This window comes from Scaptodrosophila lebanonensis, unplaced genomic scaffold (assembly GCF_003285725.1).
Source record: "Scaptodrosophila lebanonensis strain 11010-0011.00,11010-0021.00 unplaced genomic scaffold, SlebRS2 tig00000021-arrow-arrow-pilon, whole genome shotgun sequence".
Lineage (NCBI taxonomy): Eukaryota > Metazoa > Arthropoda > Insecta > Diptera > Drosophilidae > Scaptodrosophila > Scaptodrosophila lebanonensis.
Window position 1 is genome coordinate 30996 of NW_022060535.1, and position 15334 is coordinate 46329.

General features: G+C 39.2%; 1 long non-coding RNA gene across 1 annotated transcript; it reads left to right on the plus strand.

Annotated features, from left to right (window-relative positions):
- Positions 1 to 806: 806 nt before the first annotated feature.
- LOC115620177 lies at positions 807 to 10703 on the plus strand. The gene is made up of 3 exons (XR_003995212.1): positions 807 to 895; positions 953 to 1058; positions 10654 to 10703. It is a non-coding gene; the product is annotated as an uncharacterized LOC115620177 (long non-coding RNA).
- The last annotated feature ends 4631 nt before the right edge of the window (positions 10704 to 15334 follow it).

Here is a 15334-nt window from a genome sequence, read left to right on the forward strand (position 1 = left end):
AAATATAATTGGTTGTGCCCATTGAAAAAATTTACCGCGAATGTCATTAAGGAATTTCTGCAGGATCACATTTTCTTTCGATATGGGGTGCCAGAAATTTTGATAAGTGATAACGGATCGCAATTTAAGGCTCGTGAATTTAATGCCTGTCTAACATCACTAGGAGTAAAACACATGTAGACAGCCTTATACTCTCCCCAGGCGAATGCCTCAGAAAGAGTAAACTGATCAATCATTGCAGCTATTCGAGCTTATTTGAAAGACGACCACCGCGAATGGGATCTGCACATACACGGCATTAGCTATGCTTTGCGTAATTCTTACCACCTGCATAGGCTGTTCTCCTTTTCACGCCTTATTTGGTTTTGACATGGCTACCCATGGAACTCATTATAAGCTGTTAGAAAATGTTAAAATGTTGGAAGAATCTAATAATGTATTACAGCGGGACGACCAATTACAATTGTTAAGAAAGGAATTGAGGGAAAATATTGCCCAAGCAGCCAAACGGAGTGCAAAACAGTACAATCTAAGAACACGTATTAGGTCTTTTAAAGTGGGACAAGAGGTGTACCGGAGAAATTTCAGCCTAAGCAACTTTGCGAAAAATCAAAATGCCAAATTCAATCCACAGTGGATAAAATCTGATCGTGAGTGCAAATGTCAAATTGGCAGATGCGATGTCGCGCTATTTTTCTGTCTCTCTCTCTCTCTCTCTCTCTCTCTCTCTCTCTCTGAGAGGATCATAGCGTGCACAGCATATAAGCGATAGAGAGTACAATCGTAGTTCTTCTTTCCTTTTGAGCCAGCATCAGCGACGGACGTACTTAGTGCAGTCAAGAAAGAAATAAATCGTGAATCTCGTTCTGTCATTGATATAAAGAAATTAATCTCGGTAAATATCAGGCATCCACCAAATATTATTGTTTTATAGTAAGTTATGTTCTTTTAGCTACCCATAAGTGGGCAGTGAAATAGATATTTTGGTGCAGAATTGTTGGCAACGAGGAAAAAAAAGGGAAAACAACAAAAATAAGTCCACACGCAGCAAGTTGAAGGTGTAGCGTGTAACGTTTAACTGCTTGCTCAGCGGCTATCAAGGACTGTTTAACTATCTGAAACTGGCGCACGCTCAGTTTTCCGGCTCTAGCTCGTCGGCTTTGGGGTGGGAATCCATCCAGCTCAGAAATAAATATGTCGGGTGCTACTCTAACTATTACATTACAATATTAAAAAAATAAAGGGAGCGTGCTAGTTGCTAGCTAATAGAAAATTAGGGACAGACCGAGAAATAAAGTAGATATAGGATAGAATAGGTGGAAGACGGCGTTTATGTGCGATGTGCTATAACCACTGCTGTGCTTGTGGATTAAATTCGCCCACCCAACCTTGGTCATCATTGCCAAACTGAAAACAAGTTATTAATATACGGATGACCCCTTCTTTAAACCCTACACAGAAGCGTTGGCCAGCATGAGTTCAATGTTTACTTATATTTATTCCATAGTTACTTAACAGCTAATAATCAGACAAACAAATCATATGGCATACGTACAAATAAATAGAGTTTAGAACAGCTGTGTCTTATGCTCTAGCTGTATTTGATTATTGCTTATGCAAAAAGAAGTATGAAAGAAAAAATGAAAAAAACTTAAGAGAAGTTTTATAATTGTAAGAATTAACGCATTCGATCAGAATAACTGGACATTATCCGCGTGAGAGCAGTACTCTTTCAACAACTATTCGCTCTCTATTTAGCTCTTCTGATGCGAAGGCACACAAGCAGGGAGTAAATTAATGCCGTTTTAAATATTTATTTCTGGCTTGACATTGCTTAGCGCAGAAGCTTGAACATTATTAAATGCGTTTGGATACAAAAAAAAAAGACAAGTTACAAACTTACCCCACTCCTAGCCAGTGATGAAAGCGCTTCCATTTGGGCGGTGGGCTGAATATGTGGCATCTGAAAATTCACTCACAACAACGAAAATAATTTAACACAAAAAAAACTAAGCACAATTTACCTCTGCCTTCGCATAGCAGAATTATGTGACGGGAAAAAACATTAATAATACAAAATCATTAGATTACTTATATATATAAATACACGTACTTGTAGTGCATTATTCTTTCTTAGAACAAAAAAAAAACTAACACTATAACTTAAACACTATTTATTTCCGCTTAGTCGCGGACCGACAAATATGCGGCGGTTTGCCGGCGGTAACGCTGCACTTGCACTAATTCGCAATGTTGCTATTCTTCCCGTACGCCGGTGCCGCTAAGTGGTTGCGCTCTTTTGTTCCTCCTTCCCTCTTACTCAAATGAGGTTCAAAGTCCGCTGCTCATGCGCGGCAAATTTAAATTCAAATTCAGGGAATTGAGCCACTGCGAGTCGCTTCTTTAGAATTTGCTTTTTCCGCAATATTAACTGCTGCCGTCAACCACTAAAATTTATTTGGTAATACGCGCCAAGTCCTGTAACCAATTTTTCTCTTATATGGACTGACTACACCGTAACCGCTGCATTAAAATCTTACCCCTTGTCCTTGGCGCAGGTAAAGAAAAATATTAAATTTTCCTCGTTCCAATATATAATCGCTACGTTGGCACTTAACAATATTTACCCCACGTAGGTTAACGAAGTAAATTTTGAAATTTGGATAAATTTGAAACAATTTTAAGTTCACAAATAGAAACTGCACTTTCACGTTTCACGGCTTCAACTCCACTGAAATTGTGATGGCGGCCTAACTATGATGGGACAGCGTCTGGGGAATTTAGAAATTCCAGAGAGAGGCTTTCTCCCTTTGCAACACATCCAACTTCCCTTGCAACCCACAGCAAATTACGCTATCGTCAGCTAGGTGGCGGTATTAAGCCCAGCGCTTCTCAAACTATGCCTTAATGAGAAATATAGCTACAAGCGCCACTACAAATCCCCCCTGCCAAGATCAGACTAGGGGACGGTTCGACCCAAAGGCTGATACCGCTTGTAGCTGCACGATTTGCTACTGCCGAATATCTTTGGCATGGTATTTGCCTATACTGCGACCTTGCATATCCTCAAGCTCATAAATTGAATTTCCCAGCTTTTCACGCACCCGGGCTTTTACAAAACGTGGCCCAAATTTAGCATTAAAGCCGGTTTCGAAGTTACTGGCCTTAAAGTTCCGTCGAAAGACTTCTTGACCCACTTGATATAGTACTTCTGTGGCCCTCAAATCGTATTGTCTTTTATTCCTATCATGCTTATTCTGCCTGTTTATATTCGCTTTTTCCCACACAAGTTCACGTGAGTCATTGCGATCGAGCATCAGTGAGCGGTCTTCGAGCAGCCCCAATTTGCGTAATAATGAATACGTTGACCCACAATTGACCATGTGCTGCCCAAAAACCATATAATATGGTGTTACTCCGATACCAGAGTGTACAGCCGACCGTAAGGCACAACAAATTTGGCTTAGATACTCATCCCAGTCCTTCTGATCAGGCCTCACATAAGATCTAATTGCTGCTATTACAGAACGATTCACTCGCTCGGCTGCATTAGCTTGGGGAGCGTGTACTGCTGTCAACATGTGCGTTATTTGGAACCGCTGCAACAAGTTTTGAAAAGAAACTGCTCTAAACTGAGACCCATTATCTGAAACAATCGTTTCAGGTACTCCGTACGTGAGAAACAAATCGTCTTCAAGGTATTTAATTACCACATCCGCAGAGATTTGTTTGACTGGTTTTAGAAAGACGTACTTTGAAAAGTGGTCTAAAACAATAAATATGCCTATATGACCACTACGGGATCGGGGGTATGGCCCCAGGAAGTCTATATAAAGCCTTTGGAAAAATCTGTGCGATTCTGGCGAATTTCCCATGGGTGGCCTTAGTATTTGGTTGGGTGCCTTTGAAGACTTACAAACCTCGCATGCATTTATGTATGTTCTAACATCATTTACCAAGCCTGGCCAAAAGTAGTACCGCCTCACACGCTCTAACGTTTTATGTATGCCACCATGCGCAGCCAAAGGACTGTTGTGAGCATTAAACAGAACTTCCTTAATTAGTTCCGACGGCACCCAGAGCTTCCAGGCATACTCATCATGCATTTGGTCCCCAGTTAGATGTTCAGCACGACGATAAATTAAACCATCTTCAACTTTTAAATCCGGTAACTTGTCCTGCATCCCTTTTATGCGTTCGCCTAGTTCAATATATTTTTCCGATTTAAAATAGTCAGATTTTAGGTCGATAATGAGTCCATTTTTCAGATCTATTGCTGCTACTTCCTCCTCATTCATCCGCGACAAAACATCTGGTACAACATTCAATTTTCCTTTCCGGTGCTGTATTTTAAATGTATAGCCCTGCAATCTCAAAGCCCACCTTGCCAGCCTAGTGCTCAGATCCGTTTGAGACATTAGCCATTTTAATGAAGCGTGGTCCGTTATGACCGTGAACTCATGGCCCTCAACATATGCTCGAAAACTTTTAATTGCCACCATGGCTGCTAAGCATTCTTGCTCCGTTACCGAATAATTCCTCTGCGCCTTGTTAAGCTTTTTGGACATATACGCAATCGGACATTCATCTCCTTCCTCTGACATTTGTACTAAAACGCCGCCCACACCTGACTTACTGGCATCGCAGTGAATAAAGAAGGGCTTAGAAAAATCAGCACTTCTCAGTACTGGGGCTTCACTCAGTTTGCATTTGAGCAGCTCGAAAGCCTTTTTAGCGTCTTCAGAAAAGAAGAATTTTCGTTTTGGAGTCAACAAATCTGTAAGCGGTGCAGTGATAGAAGCATAGTTAGGTATAAACTTCCGATACCATCCAGTCAAACCTAGAAATCTTCTGAGTGTTCTCAGCGTTTTCGGTACTGGGAAGTCGGTGATTGCAGATATTTTAGCGGGATCTGTTCTAATTCCTCCATCGCCCACTATATGTCCTAAATAATTAACACGCTTCATGCAGAAGTTGCTCTTGCCAATATTTATTGTTAAGCCAGCTCTTTTTATATGTAATGACAGTTCCCTTAATACCTCCAAATGCCTGTCAAAACTGTCGGACACCACCAGCAAATCATCTAAATATATGAATACTTCATTACGAAGGTAAGGCGGTATGACTTTGTCCATTAGACGAGACATAGTTTGGGGTGCGTTGCATAGGCCAAAAGGCATTACTTTAAAATGGTAAAGTGGTCTACCTGGCACAGTAAACGCCGTTTTATCTCTAGAAGCTATATCCAGAGGGATTTGCCAAAACGCGTCCTTAAGGTCAAGGCTCGTTATAAATTCAGCTTTTGGCAGCCTGCTTATAATCCCACTTATTTGAGGCAACGGATATGCGTCTTTCAAAGTCACCGTATTTACTTTTCTGCTATCTAAGCAAAGTCGCACTTTTCCTGGCTTCTGCACCAGAACGACTGGCGATGACCAGGCGCTTTCAGACTCTTCAATCACTCCTAATTCCAACATTCGGTCTACTTCCCCATATATTAGTTTCTCGACCGCTGGTGAAACTGAAAAGTGACGCTGTTTAATAGGTTTTGCGTCTCCCACATCAATAACATGGGCCAATAGGCTTGTTTTTCCTAGTCCCTGCTGAGCAAAAGATGGAAATAAATTAACTACATTGGCTAGTTTTAAGCGTTCTATTTCGTTTAACTCGTGTTCTACAGTGCTAAGATTCAACTCTGAAATATTCAGTTGAGCTGGTAACAGACCAAATAATTTCCAAAAATCAATGCCGAGATATACATCTAGTCGCAAGGACGGAATTATATAAATAGTTATTGACTTCCGCTCGCCATTGAAAACTACATCAGTATTAATTTTCCCTTTAATTATTTGTTTGCCTCCATCCGCCGTACTAGCAACTGAGTGCACTGGTTTTACTGTTGCCTCACTATTAAGAACATTTTCGGCAAAATTGCCGCCAATACAACTAATTGCTGCACCTGAGTCTAACAGGCCACGGACTGTAGTGTTAAACAATTCCACTGTAATGAATGGTCTGGGGTCGCTGCCTTTGCTGACAATTGTACAAATATGCTTTAAATCACGTCCAAGACCTTTCCTTTTTTCCCAAAATGTCTTGATGCGTTTGCTACTGCGTGACTTAAATTTCATAAAAGTTTGAACAAATTGTATTTTATTATTTTGCAGGTTTTGTAAATGTAGTAACTTTTTGTGTAAAAGATTGGATGCTGTATCAATTAAAAATTCTGGGTTCAGCGATGAATTAACTTCGTCCCTAACTAAATCTACATTAACGCTAGGGCTATTTACTCTGTGTTTGTTGATTGAGTTCTGAGCACACGAGAGACTCTCCCCTTTTTCTGAAGCCTCTGTGCGCTCACTATTGAGTTTTTTGCGCATTTAGGGCAGCTCGGTTTGTAAGTGTTTGCAGCACCGCACCCATAACAAAACACACGCCTTTCTGCTAGACAGTCTTGGTACCTGTGCCCTTCTCTCTTGCAGTTCCAGCAGATTAGTGCGATTGCCTCTACATTGCCGTCTATTTCATCACCAGAGTCTTCACCTTCGGACATAATTAGATCCTGCTGTAACTCGGCCAGATCTCTTTTAAATGGATTCTTTTTAATATAGTTTTGTGTTTGCCTAATGTCCTTTAAAAATGTTTCTCGCCTCCTGCACGCTTCTCGTAGCTCAGAAACAGAACTTATTTCAACATTTAAAAGCTCGTGTCGAATTTCAGGCCGCAAGTTGTTCCTTAATATTCTTACCAACTTGCTGTTACCTAATGGATATTCCATTTTGTCCGTTAAAGCAATAATAGCGTCATAATATTGATCGAAACTTTCATTTGACTCTTGTTTTCTTTGTCTAATCAAATCTTCAATGTCCCCGTCATCTCTGCCGTCTCGAAATTGTTTTCTTAAGGCCGTACACAGAACATCCCAGCGGATTTCTCCTACACTTTTGTGGTGTCGCCAGTAAAATTCGTTTGCTTTACCTTCAAACAAAGCACTAGCATTTCTACACATGACCATAAAATTGCTTTCTAAAGTCTCGTGCGTCAGTGCTTCTACTCGGTAAATAAAGTTGTCTACAGACAATCCTGATCCTGTGAATTTTATTTTCCACGCACTCATAATATGACCCACTTTGTCAGGTCTGTGCATCAAATCAGAAGTTGCGCTTCCTGTACGAGATGTGTCTATTCTTGAATGTGCCCTTTGCAGCTGCGGCTGCTCATTGACTGACAACAACTGATCCACAGTGGGGCGTTCAGAACGATTTTGGACGTTTTGTGTCTCTAAGCCAAGACGCTGTACACAAGCGGATACGTTTGCCTCGATTAAACGAGACATTTGCTCCGTTAAAGCTGTTAACAACTCATTTTGCATTTGCCTAAGGGCCTCCTGATTTGCCATGATCGCAGAATTTGATGTTGAGGCTATCTCTTCCCCAACACGGCCTGAATTTGGCTCACTGCCAGCCCTTGATTGAGCTTGCGAACGACTTTGTGAACGTGTGTTATAGGCACCGCTTTGAACTTGGGATGCGGTTGTGGTCAAGCAGACAAAATTACAATTAGGACACGTATTAGCAGTTTTAAAATGATTGGAAATGCAGGCCTTATGAAAATGATGGTTGCATTTTGTCTTATAAAATTCTGCTGGATTTTGCACTTCCCCATCACAGAGTCCGCACACAGTTTTATTGCGCTCTGAAACCGCATCAGAATTATCAAACGAACGATTTACTGCCATCCTAAATGACACCTACTAGAATGCCAACAGCTGTTAACAATTTAACTCGCCAAAATTTAAGCAAACGACCTTGCTATTTGTAACAATAAGTGTACAAAGAGAGAACAAAAGAGTGCGCACGATCAGCTGTGTGATACTATTGTTAACGGCACTGGTTAGACTAATTTATGCTGATAAAGCTCAACAGCTCAAAGTTTGTCACGCAAAGTGAATGTTATGTATATAATCAAAACCAAACACAAATAAAAAGGAAAAATAAATAAAATTGCTGTTAAACACAAAGATAATAAAATTATGCGATACAATATTCATTAAATAATTTGAACTCATGCTAACCTGGCATCTATGTAAAGTCTTAAACACTGCACATGAAACCTCGATTTGAAAAATACAGAATACAGAAAAGGTCAGTATTAAAACTAATGATTGTGGCACGCGAACATTTTCTAAAACAATTTATCTTAGCTTTGTCCAATGCAATCATTTCGCTTTATAGATTTTAATTCAAGAGAGTCTATAAAATCAGTCATTTGTCGTGGTCAAAAGAATTTTCAAAATGTTCTTTATGATGTCCAAAGCGCTCAATCACTGACTCAATAGACTTTGAGGCGAAGAAAAAAAACAGAAATTCCTGCCCTTTGTATTTTATATCCGTGGTAAGGTTATGTCTCGAAAGTCATTTAACCAAAAGTCCTATGCGTCTATAACATATTTAGAGAAGAAATGTATTGCTTCCTTAGTAATTGGGAATAATCGTGGATAGGTGACAAACTGAGTGTTTACTTCTACCTATATTCCAAGCGCTTAATTACCCATATACCGCGTACACAATAAAAGGTAATCATTTGTTTTACTTTTTTAAATGTGGCCAAATAAAGAATACTATATATTCTACTACCCTGTCATCCAAACAGTTAATAAATAAGACAAATGATTTTATAAGAAAGTACGATTGAAAGAAAAATGAGTAAAGAATTAAATTTGAAAAGTGAACACATTGTTATAAACAAAATGATTTAAAACAATGAGGCCACACCTGTTGGGCGCCATTTAATATTTATAATATAATTATAATTGTAGCGTGTAACGTTTAACTGCTTGCTCAGCGGCTATCAAGGACTGTTTAACTATCTGAAACTGGCGCACGCTCAGTTTTCCGGCTCTAGCTCGTCGGCTTTGGGGTGGGAATCCATCCAGCTCAGAAATAAATATGTCGGGTGCTACTCTAACTATTACATTACAATATTAAAAAAATAAAGGGAGCGTGCTAGTTGCTAGCTAATAGAAAATTAGGGACAGACCGAGAAATAAAGTAGATATAGGATAGAATAGGTGGAAGACGGCGTTTATGTGCGATGTGCTATAACCACTGCTGTGCTTGTGGATTAAATTCGCCCACCCAACCTTGGTCATCATTGCCAAACTGAAAACAAGTTATTAATATACGGATGACCCCTTCTTTAAACCCTACACAGAAGCGTTGGCCAGCATGAGTTCAATGTTTACTTATATTTATTCCATAGTTACTTAACAGCTAATAATCAGACAAACAAATCATATGGCATACGTACAAATAAATAGAGTTTAGAACAGCTGTGTCTTATGCTCTAGCTGTATTTGATTATTGCTTATGCAAAAAGAAGTATGAAAGAAAAAATGAAAAAAACTTAAGAGAAGTTTTATAATTGTAAGAATTAACGCATTCGATCAGAATAACTGGACATTATCTGCGTGAGAGCAGTACTCTTTCAACAACTATTCGCTCTCTATTTAGCTCTTCTGATGCGAAGGCACACAAGCAGGGAGTAAATTAATGCCGTTTTAAATATTTATTTCTGGCTTGACATTGCTTAGCGCAGAAGCTTGAACATTATTAAATGCGTTTGGATACAAAAAAAAAAGACAAGTTACAAACTTACCCCACTCCTAGCCAGTGATGAAAGCGCTTCCATTTGGGCGGTGGGCTGAATATGTGGCATCTGAAAATTCACTCACAACAACGAAAATAATTTAACACAAAAAAAACTAAGCACAATTTACCTCTGCCTTCGCATAGCAGAATTATGTGACGGGAAAAAACATTAATAATACAAAATCATTAGATTACTTATATATATAAATACACGTACTTGTAGTGCATTATTCTTTCTTAGAACAAAAAAAAACTAACACTATAACTTAAACACTATTTATTTCCGCTTAGTCGCGGACCGACAAATATGCGGCGGTTTGCCGGCGGTAACGCTGCACTTGCACTAATTCGCAATGTCGCTATTCTTCCCGTACGCCGGTGCCGCTAAGTGGTTGCGTTCTTTTGTTCCTCCTTCCCTCTTACTCAAATGAGGTTCAAAGTCCGCTGCTCATGCGCGGCAAATTTAAATTCAAATTCAGGGAATTGAATATTAACTGCTGCCGTCAACCACTAAAATTTATTTGGTAATACGCGCCAAGTCCTGTAACCAATTTTTCTCTTATATGGACTGACTACACCGTAACCGCTGCATTAAAATCTTACCCCTTGTCCTTGGCGCAGGTAAAGAAAAATATTAAATTTTCCTCGTTCCAATATATAATCGCTACGTTGCCACTTAACAATATTTACCCCACGTAGGTTAACGAAGTAAATTTTGAAATTTGGATAAATTTGAAACAATTTTAAGTTCACAAATAGAAACTGCACTTTCACGTTTCACGGCTTCAACTCCACTGAAATTGTGATGGCGGCCTAACTATGATGGGACAGCGTCTGGGGAATTTAGAAATTCCAGAGAGAGGCTTTCTCCCTTTGCAACACATCCAACTTCCCTTGCAACCCACAGCAAATTACGCTATCGTCAGCTAGGTGGCGGTATTAAGCCCAGCGCTTCTCAAACTATGCCTTAATGAGAAATATAGCTACAAGCGCCACTACAAAGGCCAGCTTTATTAATTTAGTGGCGGCGCAATAGCGTGAGGCCCCATAAAGACAAACATTGTGAGCTTGGTGCCCGATTCAGGAACCGCGCACCGCATCGAATGCACTCGAATCTGATCTAAAAGTGGCTAAAGGCTCTGTCGCAATTGCTACGTGAGGACACATGTTATACCTTTGTGAGAATTGGGAGTGGCCACGAAATTCGGCGCCTCCCAGAGCAAGTTTCAAGCGACTGTTGCTAATCAAGGACTCCATAGCTCGTGGCAATACCTTTGAAACCATGCAATATCCATGATAAGTGCATGAGTATGGTGTTTCGTCCATAGAAAGCTACTTCACTACAACACCACTCGTGTCGAGCGCGAAATTAAACCCAGCATTTTACTAGGAAGGAGAAAGAAGGTTCTGCTACATGACCAAGGAGAGGACGCGAATAGCCATGTTAGGCTATCGCCATCTGAAATTTGTTTAATTTTAATTTTGAGTTAGGTTATTAATTTAAACTTTTCTGTCTAACTACAGAAGCAGTTATTTAATATAATTTCCACAACAACAAGTGTATGTAAAGAAAGTGCAGCATGTCTTCGATGTAGGATGGATATGTATTGTTTGATAAAAATTGGCAACCCAAACCAACACGACACAAATTTAAATTTATTCTCCAGCAACTACATCAGCGTCGACTACGAAGGGCTTCGGAGGAGATTACGATGGGTGAGTTCGTTCCAAATAATTAAAATATTTAACTTTGTGTTGTGATTATAATAACCCGAGCCAAACTTATGTATATTACATATTGAAATGCCAAATGCAAACTCCATCTGAGTTGGTATACCAAACTAATGCATAATGCAATACTTGGGTTGCAGTTATCAGCTGTTTGATTTTTATGCATATGCGCCTGAACGAAAATAGAAACGGGTAAAGCATATTTTTTCCTGTACTTTGTTTTGATTATACTTATCCGCTGAGGCATCGAATATGTGAGCTAGCCGAATACGCAGAAATCTATACATAACGTTGTCGTTGTAACCAACCACTCAACGTGGTGCACACCTAGTTAAACATGAAATGAAACGCATAGTACTTATATTATTATTATTATACTTAATTTGGAAGATAATCATTTGAAGTTAGTTTTTTTGTAACCATTTTGTATTATAGTTTAAACCCTTCTTATTATTGATAACTTTGTATACTTTTCAAACAATTTTCGCCATTAAAGGCACATGAAATTCGCATCTTAAAATTTGAAATGAGCGTTATTACAATTAATTTTTCCATCTTTATCTAAATAAATGTATAAAGTATTATCATGAATGAGTAAATTTTGAGTAAATTTCCTTGAAAGTAATGTAGACGGGGAATATGGTGTCGTAGAAACTTTAGGGATTTTCCACATATTTGGCTAAAGGAAAATCATGGTAGGGTGGGTAAAGAAGCCTAGCTACGATAATATCTAGTAGCTCAGAGGTGTAATATAGGGCTTTTCCTCCTTTCTTAACTCCTTTTTATAGCCTGTACCCAAAGGGTGAAAGGCTATACTAGTTTTGTGCGCATGTATGTAACACACAGAAGGAGGCGTGGCAGACCCCACAAAGTATATATATTCTTGATCAGGATGAGAAGCCGAGTCGATATAGCCTTGTCCGTCCGTCCGTCTGTCCGTCTGTCCGTCTGTCTGTCCGTCTGTCCGTCTGTCCGTATGAACGCAAGGATCTCAGAAAGTATAAGAGCTAGAATAACCAAACTTGGTTTCCATATTCTCCTAAGACCGAGAAAGTACGAGTTTGAGTTTTTTTTTCGATGCACCCCCCCACTCCCCCGCAATTCGTGTTTTTTCTTATAACTTCCGTAATTCTCGGAATTTTGAAATCAATTTTGGTAGGTACATCCAGTTAGTACTAATGTGTCCGTGTGCCAAATTTCATCATGATAGGTCAATTCTGAAGAAAGTTATAGCCATAAGTAAAATCGCTGCTCATGCGCTGCCTCTGTCGGCAGCGCTGCCCGCAGCTGTTGTTCTTGTTGCTGCTTTGGTTCAACTTTGTGCTGCATACATACACGCATATAAACACGCATAGGTACGTGATGTAAATGTATGCTGTTAAAACTAAACATAAACATATATTCTAATTTAATTTAATTAATTAATTCATTAATTTTTTTAATAATTTAATTTTTTTTTTTAATTTTTTTTTTTTAATTTTTCTTTTTTGTGGAGAGTACAGGCTATTTTACTGTCGGGCTTGCTCGACTGTAGCGTTCTATCTTGTTCTCTTTCTTTCGGGTCATAATCTGCCCAGTTAATTTTTTTGCAACATTTAAGGCATAGCGGACTCATTTATTTATTCTATGTGCATACGACGAGTTAATGGCAGAATCAAATGAATCAACGAACCCCCCCACAGGCTGTTTGCTAGTCGCAATTTCGAGTCCCAATCGATTTATTTGTTTCTAGATTCACCTTAGCTCAGGGATGAATTTTGTTTTGCCGGTCATGCATTTCTTTCAGAATGCCGTAGTCAGACATTACATCTAAGTGACTGCCCAACGGGAACTATGTGTGTATATTGTATACAGATGCAGTCGCGGAGAGAAACGGTAATCTTGTTTCATTCCTAGTTCATTTTATCCTCGGATATTATAGAGTCGTCATCCACCATTTGAACATAAATGCATATAGTTATAAATTTTTGGCGCCCAACGTGGGGCTGATTGAATCGAGCGTTTCGTAGTTCGTTTTGATCGGTTTCATAATTCAAGAGAACCTATCCTTTGGATGTAAATGATAGTATCTTCATCTTTGGAGGTTATAGTATTGGTCCATTTTTATTGGGACGCTGGAAAGCTTCTTGGGGCTTGTGACCCAGATTGACCGCTTCTGATTTAATTGAAAACACTGACTATTAACTTTCTTAGAAAACAAATCCCAAAATATTCTTAAAGATCTGTTCATAGTATCAGCATTATTGAATGGAATTACAAAGCTTGGCAAGTCCGAGTTCATGACCGCAATAGTTGTTGGTAGCAGGGGCAAGGAAATAATTTTTTTAAAATTTAATATAGATATAGATATCTTTTGGTATTGACCATAAGATGTCGGCAACTTAGCTGGAATTATGAATTTGGGCAAGACCCAAAGTATCATCCGTTAAGCATGCCGGTGTATTATGGTAACGGATTCATGCAGGTATTAAATTATGTCAAGTATTCTACTGGGTGATTGTCATTTGTCATATTGCTACTATTAGTTTAATAGCTTTCTACTACTGGAATTATAAATCGTTTGGGATAACCGAGATTTGTACCATAGAATGAAACAGCAAGGATTTCTGGTAGCTAGCAGTGTGTCGATTGATAATTGTTCGCTGCAAATATACATTTCGAGTTTTATTACTATCTTGTGTGTGCAGATTTTGTCTAGACAGGAAATACGACTTGTTGGCTTGACCGACAGACCGTCCGCCTGGGCGAAAATAGGCGTAGAGCAGGAAAACACTCGAAGATTGCAGCAGTTGTACACATCACAATTTCGGGTTTTGAAAAACTTAAAAGCACCATTATTACACCCTTCACCATTTCACCTCTACTTACGATATAAGGAAAGCAACATTTTATAAACAACGTTAAAAGAATTTCGATTAAAAAAATAAAAAATAAAAAAAAATAAAAAAAAGAGGCGAAGAAAAACATTAATTTTAATCTTCCAACCAAATATATCATAATGAGACTGTCACATAGTAGGGAAAATCTCAGAAATCCAAGTCCTAGGCCAAATATCATTTGTAATATTTGCGCCCAGCCATTGGATGCAACACAAGATATAGTTGACACCAAGTGTGACCACCCTTTTCATAGAGTCTGCATAACCACCTATTCAGCTACTACACGAGAATGTCCGAGTTGTAAATCACTGCTTTCAGCAGAGGACTTGTCCTCTCAGGAGAAAGGAGGTGTGGGTACTGTGGAAGGTAGGGGAGCTATACCAAAGACACATAATACGCGTAGTAAGACAAAAGAAGTATCGCAGGGACTTCAAGAACATTATAGCGTGGAAACCGGACAAGCAGCAAGCTTGAACGCCACCATCGACTTAGGTGGAAATCAAGGCGAGGAGAACGAAGCAACAGCAGTCACTCGTAAGGGTCGTCCTCCCAGATCAGCGGCTTCTCGATACCGAGGAGAAAGACCGCAACGAATGCCTTCAGTTAACGGAAATAAACAACCTCAGATAGATTATCATTTCATCTTCGAAATGGAAGACTTACAATTGTATAGACAAGAGATTCCTAGGCAGAACCAACGATCCAGGGCTCACGAAGCTCCAAATACTGAGGTATCTCCTCCAAGACCAAGTTTATCTTTAGGAACGGAGTCAAATGCATATAATGCGTCGATAAGCCCGGAGAAAGCCACTAAGTTAATACAAAGTTGGGGAATAAAATATGATGGCACACAAAAAGGTCCTACAGTAGAAGAATTTCTATATAGGATAAAAGCGCTTACAGCAGACAGTTTGCAAAGTGACTTTTCACTTCTGTGTAAAAATTTGCACATTCTTCTTGTAGGAAGGGCAAGAGATTGGTACTGGCGATATCGGAAAGAGCATAATGTAGTCACTTGGGATGAATTTTGCGAAGCTTTTAAAAGTCAGTATGCGGATAACAAGGATGATGATT